This window comes from Calidris pugnax, unplaced genomic scaffold (assembly GCF_001431845.1).
Source record: "Calidris pugnax isolate Ruff unplaced genomic scaffold, ASM143184v1 scaffold28, whole genome shotgun sequence".
In the NCBI taxonomy this organism is placed as follows: Eukaryota; Metazoa; Chordata; class Aves; order Charadriiformes; family Scolopacidae; genus Calidris; species Calidris pugnax.
This window is the reverse complement of record NW_015090842.1, coordinates 17,992,821-18,000,162: the sequence shown is the minus strand read 5'-3', so window position 1 is coordinate 18,000,162 and position 7,342 is coordinate 17,992,821.

The following is a 7,342-nucleotide window of genomic DNA, read 5'->3' as shown; positions in this document are numbered from 1 at the left end:
CCACCCCCCCCCCCCCACCAGAGGATGAGGATTTCCAAAAGAATTTAGGGCAGTTAGGTGCCCAAATCCTATTGAAATCTCCTCTGAAAGATCTCAGCTGTAGCGGGCCCTCAGAGAATGCAGTTTCTACACCCCCCCACCAGAGGATTAGGATTTCCAAAAGAATTCAGGGCAGTTAGGTGCCCAGATCCCACTGAAATCTCCTCTGAAAGGTCTCAGCTGTGGCTGTTAGTGACGTGTCATAGCAGCAGCGTTTTCTTTTGAAGATTGGGATGGATTTCATTCTCCTCAATATGGATGTCAAAGTGCAGAAGGGGGTGAAAAAGGAAAGACCCCCGACCCCACAGAGTTGGCAGTCCCCATGTGTTTGGGTGAAATCAGGATCCACATCCAACCTGTGCTTTCGTCCAGACCCTAATCCAGGACTTGTGTTCCTGCACAGCCATTTTCAAAGGTCTTAAAAGAGGTAAGTGAGACCAGAGAGTGATGATCCTGAAAATAAAAAGCAGATACACATTTTGTTCATGTATCTCTGACTATATACCTCCGGCTCACCCTCTTAAAAAAAAAAAAAGCAAGATTTGTTTGTAACAGTGACATTAATATAAATGGTGTTGAAGGTATACTTTTCAGCTGATATTGCAAAAGTGAATGCTCACCACATAGTTGTGCATAGGAGGTCCTGCTGAAAATACTTATATATAATTTAACAAAAAAGAAGCTTTTGTACTAAGAAATTATGGCTTAAAGCTTTCTTATTTGGGAAAATTCCAGCCTTTGTGCTCATATCCCAGTTATTACAGTAAAGACTTCCAAATGGGAGATATTTTAGAAGAAAACAGTACCAGAGTGATAAGGGTACTGTGCTTATTTTTCTTCAAGCAGTGGTATGCTTTTAGTTTGAGAAGGAATTTTAAAAGGTTCTAGATGAGATGGTAGAAATCAAACATATTCTTATAATATTTATATAAAATATGTCAAGAAAAAGGAATAACAGGGACTATAAAAAACATTGCCTGAGAAACAAGAACAATAGCAGGGCCAGAATGCAGCTTATTGACCACAACTATATGGAGCTAAAAATGTATGAATCCATCTGTAGCACAGGACAATAAAAATTATTTCAGAAACATAAACCCATTTCTAAATAAGAGCAACATCTTGTTTGTCATTCCATTTAACCGCCCATTAAACATGGCTTTTGTGGGAAGTCTTGTACCTGGAAGACTTGCATGGAACTGCCATTGCTAAAAACATGTGCACTGGCCAAACCAAGGTGATGTATTTTGACTCTGGAATTAGCATTTGCTTCTCCAGTATCCTTTGCTGTAGGGATATTAACATACAGACAACATTAACAGGAAGAAAATTTATTAGCAATGACAGAAAGGCAAGGCAGATTGGTGAGTGAGATCCAAGGGTATGGGGGGAAAGATCAAAAAACATCACAGAGTCTATCATCAGTCTGTTCCTGGGTACCTACAAGAGAAAGTGAAGCTTCAAAAAGATGAGAAGAAAGCTGACGATGGGGTGACAGAAGCAGCTCCTCTCCAGGACAACGACAGAACAGTAATTATAGACAGCAATGACATGTGATGGAGGGTTTCGCCCTCCAACTTTACAGGAAAGGATCTGGGCAAAACATCAACACAGTCTGTGACGGGAGGGCTAGGGAGTGAAAAGGAAGGTGGAACCCATCCCCTGCCACAGCCGTGTCACCACACTTAGGGTCTCAGCAGTGAGGAGAACTAGCATGAGAGAAGAAGATCGCTGTGTCCTCTTCATCTGCCTCCACACAGCCAGAGGGGGTTCATTTTCATTTGGCTCCAAGCAGAAGTAAGGCAAAATAAGGAGAGGCCACATTTCACTTTCAATAAGGCACCAGCAAAGTACCAGGTTTAAAAAAAATAAAATAAATAAAAATAGGAGCTTCAGTAAATAACAGTGTGTTTCTGAGAACTGCACTCCTTTCATCAAAGGAATGAGCAATCAAGTTATTAGATAATATTCAAAGTCATAATTTTAATTATATCTCAAATCAAGTCCAACTGACAGCAACCAACCCACTGCTAAACTATTTGATATTATTTTCATTTATTTTCCATTAAAATATTTCTAGTTCATTTGGCTATAATTATTAAAATTTCTTCATTTCTTATCTTGTCAAGAATAATTGCTTACATGAAGCTCCTGTCCAAACTGTGTGACTTTTCTTTACAGCACATCAAGCATCCAGGGAACCGGGCAGGGCTGTAGGACGGTGCTTCCTTCTAAGTAGCACCTCATGAAAACCATAAACATGGGGGGAACACACTTACACTGTCCTGTAAACTCAATGTTTGCTCAAAGTTGTGCTCTGTGGATTTGTGTCCCATCCTACTGCTCACATACTGATGGGTCCTTTGTTTTGGTGACCAGCCAGGCAGTGGTGGGAGCACCCTGTCCATGCTGATGGCTGGTGGCCACCTACAAGCATCAGACATAACCAAAGATCCCCGTTGTCAGCTCTGCAGAACCTATCTGGAGACTGCTCTCAGCCCCAAAAGAAATAAATGCAGATTTTTTTCCCCCCTGTTTGCATGCACACACGCGTGCTCCCTCTCTCTCCCACACACGGATACTATAAGGACCAATAAAAGATCAAAAGCGAATAAATGAAGGAAATTAATGAAAACGAAGTGGAAGACTGTAATCACACCCAAACATCCAAAAAAAAAAAAAAAAAAAGCTCTGAACAAATTAGTATGTAATACACTACTTCAGACAGATGTTCAAATAGGAACAAAAGGAAATAAGGAGGAAAACCATACAATGCTGGCTTGGGAACTTTCAGGAATATGAAAAAAAACAAACAAAAATCCAAACCAAAAAAAAAAGGATAATTTCCCATTTAGCCTGGAGCAGAAATACAGCTGGATTCTGATCCATTGAAGATACTCTTCCCATTGCCTTCAACAAAATCACCATCCAGGCTCTGCAATAAAGGCTGAGAAACATGTTTCCTGAGCAAAAACAGGGCAGGGCTGTGGCTGGCAGGGCCCTGGGCTCGGGTTAGCAGCTAACCCCAGGTACAGGGTTCTGCTTGACTTTCACAGGATTTTTAACCACGAAAAGCACAAGCGTTTTCTTTAACGTGCTAGGATTTTGGAGCATTTTAATTCGGTTGGCATCATAAACAGGTCAACAAGCTTCTGCCAGCGGGAGAGCTGCGGTGTGTAACTTTAGGGAACGGAGCATCACTGCGCAGGCACGACCCTCAGCTCCCCCAAAACCTCCAAAGCTTCCCAGCCAGTTCTGTAGAATCATAGAATCATAGAATTGCCCAGGCCGGAAGGGACCTCCAAAGGTCATCTAGTCCGACCCCCCCGCAGTCAGCAGGGACACCCCCAACTAGACCAGGTTGCCCAGGGCCTCGTCGAGCCTCTCCTTGAATATCTCCAGGGATGGGGCCTCAACCACCTCCCTGGGCAACCTGTTCCAGTGCTCCACCACCCTCACAGTGAAGAACCCCCTCCTAATCTCCAATCTAAATCTGTTCCCCTCCAGCTTGAAGCCATTTCCCCTCGTCCTGTCACTGCAGGCCTTTCTAAACAGGTTCTCTTCTGTCTAGTCACTCAAAAAGTCTCAAATATGTCGTACTCACAGTCACCAGTGAGTCACAGCAATTTCACATCCTCTCCATTTTCTGGTGTCAAAATAGTCGAGTTTTATTGCAGCCACATAAGTGGGTTTCAATCCACTCCTTTAAGACAAACTGTATTGGACGTGGATTGATGCCGGTAACTTTTTGTAAATTTATCACTGTAATTTTGCCATTTCAGAATCCCATTTTCAGATATTAGAAATGTCAGTTGTAGGATATAATATACACAACAGATTAATGAAATGGTCTTCTGATGGTGCCTGCTTCTGTTAAGAAACAGGTGGATTTTGCAGTGAAACCAGTTGTTGAAAAGCGAAGCAAAACACCTTCCCAGGAAAGACTTGCATTTTGGAAAATGGGTTTGGAAAACCCATTGCCTTTCTGTGTCTCAGTACAAATGGCCACAGGAGCCAGCTGTGCATCGGCTCTAATGTCCTCCTCTGGTCTGGGGTGTCCCTTGACCCGTGGCATGGCCAGGTCTCTGCTGCACATTTGGTGGATCATCTGCCTGCTTCCTGCACAAGCAGCCTCTGCTCCGCTGCCCTCTGCAAGTTTGGTCTCAGGCAGGTGGTTATCCTTCATCAAGTAGATGCTTAAACAGCTGGAATTTTCCCCTCAAAAAGACATCCAACAATTATCTTTTTTGTACCTATCTGTTTTCTGCTCATCTCATTTCTGATGTGGTTTCACTGGCTGACTTTACCCAACCATCTGCAATACTTCATTTAAAGGTCAGCAGCCTTTACATGTTGATTTTCCTGAAGGTCTGTGTGTGTTACACAAACCATCCTTAAAATAAATAAAACTTGAGCAGCTTGAATTTTCTATATCGGACTCTCCTTTATCTTTCCTTGCTGATTTGAACTCCTGTTTTCCCATGTGGAAAGGCTTCCTCATTAGTGTAAGGATCCGTATTGCCCACCTTAGTTTAAGTCCTGCTCAGTTCTTTCCCCCACAGAGAAACATTGCTCCAGCCACACTGATGTGCAGCCCAAAGTATTTACTGGTACCACGGAAGGCACTCACTGACTCAACAAGGCAGAAGAACCACAGATTACTGTTAGGTTGCCAGATTATCTTTAATTTGAGGTCTGGGCCATCAGAGTTCTCTCCACTGCCTCCTCAAGATAGATCCAGAAGGTGCCAGGAGACACCAAATCCTGTCTGTTGTTGCCTGTAATCTCAAGGCTGACACTTCCCTCACCTTGCTCTTGGGCAGGACTGATGATTGAGTCTCTTCAAACGAGGTTTTAAGAGCTGGATGAATGATTTCTTATCCAAACAGTAAAAGCAGTTCTTGACTCATCACGCCAGATTGAGCAAAATGCCTTTTGGAAGCAAACAAAGCCGTTAAAGACTTTCCCATCCACTTATTTGAATTTGTCTGCAATCAGCTCAGGCACAGGACTTGGTGTGCAGTCCAATCTGAGCTTTGAATCTCTGAAGAATTTCTGAAGAAATCAACTCCCTGAGTGGTAAGATCACGAGTTTGCATACTGTGAAAGGCTGGACTCCAGGAACAGAGCCACGAAGCTGAAACCCCATCCCTCCGTATCTCAGTTACATCTGATAGCTGGGGAAAGGGAGAATTGCTTATCAGTAATTTTATACTCTAGAAGTACAAGCCCGACTTCTCCACTGCTGTGCATGAGAATTACTCATTTCACTACCAAATCGGCCAGGATTCTTGCTGTGGCTCTGTTATAAATGAGGGTGAGAGGCACCGCAGACACGGAGCACTTCTGAGAGCCGCGGTGACACCACTGCAAATCCTCTTGTGTTTTTGTTATCAAGGAAGGAAAAGAAAGTGGCCCTTGCTGAGCAGAATGCTGCTGCAGCAAGATTGCTTCTCGTTTCTGACCTACCTTGTTTACAAAGTTATACATTGACTTTTGAAGTCAGTGGAGCTATCATGGATTCGAACTTCATGTAATTAGGAGAAAGCATCAGGTCATAAAAACGCAGAGTGTGTTCTACCAAGTGAGGCAGGCAGGGTTTGGGGGTCTCGACTGGGAGGAACAGCATCGAGCCACAGAAAGTATATTCAACAATAAACTGCAAAAACTGTGGTTGGCTGTGACACCCATCTTGATGGGCTTTACAACATTATCCTGATTAATTTCATCTGTCTTGTTTCCTTTTACCATCTGTCCAGCTTCTTTCCCATCCATGCAAATACTCTTCTCTGAGCTGGTACTCCTTCCTTTGCCCTGAGGGAGGTGCCTCTAGTTTGTTTTGTTTAAAAAAAAGAATTTCTATTCCCTTATGCCAGAAGAGAAACATGACAACTCATTCAAATAATTTAAGGCTTATTATTAAAACAGAAAATACTGAATAAGTTAATTAAAATATTTAATATTTAATGCTTTGCGTCTTTTCACTATTTTACACAGCACACCAGGATAATACTGACATGCTCTAAAGTCAGACTACTCAGAAACTCAGCCTCTGTTCCAACTGCAATAGTACAGAATGGAAACTAGGAACTGTTTAACAGAATTGCAGATAGAGAAAGATTTAACAGAGTAAACGGATAGAGAAAGATGCCCATGAACCTCCATTTACTCTCAAATATATATATTTTTTTCAAGTACTATCAACCCTTTTGAGAATAAAAAAGAAAAAAGAAAAAAATCTACTTGATCGAGTATATACATATTTTTGTGAGGCAACAACAAAGTCTGGAATTATACTATACCAAAATATTTTTGTAATTGCTGCTAAAAGCCAGTGATTTTCTGATGCTGTATTAAATCATGATATAATACCCCTTACCAGCTGAATACACGGCCGGGGCCAAGCAGCTCTGAGCAGTATTTATGTTAATTAAAAAGAATTTCTTTGCAAAAGTTTTAGTCTTAGCAAACAATTTAAACTTAATGTGTACCTCTGAATTTACCTTTCTTCTTATGTCAAGAAAGTATTTGCAGCAACATTGTCATTAGGCAGTTATGTTTGTGATATTAGGTACATATGATGGCAATTAGAGGCAGAACCTCCGAAAATCCTGGTAGTATACCCAGGCATGGCTATAGCTATTTTAAGCAGATTTATACTTAGGGCATCAAAGAATGTCACAGAGAGAAGAAAATATGGTAACTGTTGCTTTAAATTATAGCTATCATTACTTCAAAAGGATATTCAATCAAAAACCACTGCAGACTAAAACTATTTATGTCTTCTGACACTGAAAGGAAAGTAGGCAGTTTCAGCCCGTCATCTCTTAATTCTTTTTTTTTTTTCTCCCCTTTTTTTTTTTTTAATAAAAGAAAAGTACTGTTTGGTCTGTAAGAAACAAGTTATAAGTCCAGGAGGAATGAGTCAGAACAGGTCTCCTGCTTGTTTTTGACCTTTCCCTGCCTGTCAGCCTCATTAAGTATTGCAGGTTCTTTGCTGGTTATTTGACAAAAGCTATTGGAAAAATGGAACAAACCGTGCAGTGGTACTGACTTTGGCTACTTGGACGATGTAACACTCAGCAGTGTTTGCCCAACAAAGCAGTTTGTGTGCCAAGTACTAACAGGTAGAGCTTTTTTTACTCACACGAAAACTTTTCCTGACAAATCAAGAAATCAGAAGCGAAGCCGTCATCGGTTGCAGAGTAAATTTGGAAAAAAATCATAAGATCGTGGTTAAATTATCCAGGGGGATTCGTGGCCTGTTCTAGCAACAAGAACAGACCTCCCATTAGTAAAATGT